Here is a 537-nt window from a genome sequence, read left to right as displayed (position 1 = left end):
ACCGAGATTTGAACTCGGATCACTGGATTCAAAGTCCAGAGTGCTAACCATTACACCGTGGAACCACTAAAATACACTGGGAATATCTCACGAGCACTCAGGGGCAGCAATAAAACCTTGCCCAGGAGAGGGATGTCAGGGCTGCTTTTAGCTGCTCGCCACACAAAGAAGAGATCATACCGAAGTTCAGTAAATACGGATAAAATGCTTATAGACTTGCTCTATAAGTGACAACCAGCAACAAAGTGCACATGGCTGACATGTTGAGGCAAAGTAGTGTCAAAGAGAGTTCATAGAGTCAGGATGGCCGAGCGGTCTAAGGCGCTGCGTTCAGGTCGCAGTCTCCTCTGGAGGCGTGGGTTCGAATCCCACTTCTGACATGAACATTTTAACAGGAGCAGCATCTGAACTGTAACATTGTAGAGATGATGTCCAAAACAGTTGAGCTCCCGAGTTTTCCTCATACACGGATCACCAGCTTACGCGTTTCCAGACGTAGTACTTAGGGATTTCATCTCCTAATCCGCCAGTGCGACA

At 47.5% G+C, this 537-nt stretch overlaps 1 non-coding gene across 1 annotated transcript; it reads left to right on the top strand.

Moving 5' to 3' along the window:
- Positions 1–297: 297 nt before the first annotated feature.
- Positions 298–380, top strand: trnal-cag (transfer RNA leucine (anticodon CAG)). Its single transcript has one exon. It is a non-coding gene; the product is annotated as a tRNA-Leu (tRNA).
- The last annotated feature ends 157 nt before the right edge of the window (positions 381–537 follow it).

Source organism: Seriola lalandi, unplaced genomic scaffold, assembly GCF_002814215.2.
Source record: "Seriola lalandi dorsalis isolate HSWRI2012SDOR001 ecotype SW California unplaced genomic scaffold, Sedor1 jcf7180001998095, whole genome shotgun sequence".
NCBI lineage: Eukaryota > Metazoa > Chordata > Actinopteri > Carangiformes > Carangidae > Seriola > Seriola lalandi.
Note: the sequence above shows the minus strand (reverse complement) of the source record. Positions and strands in the feature narration are given on the sequence as shown.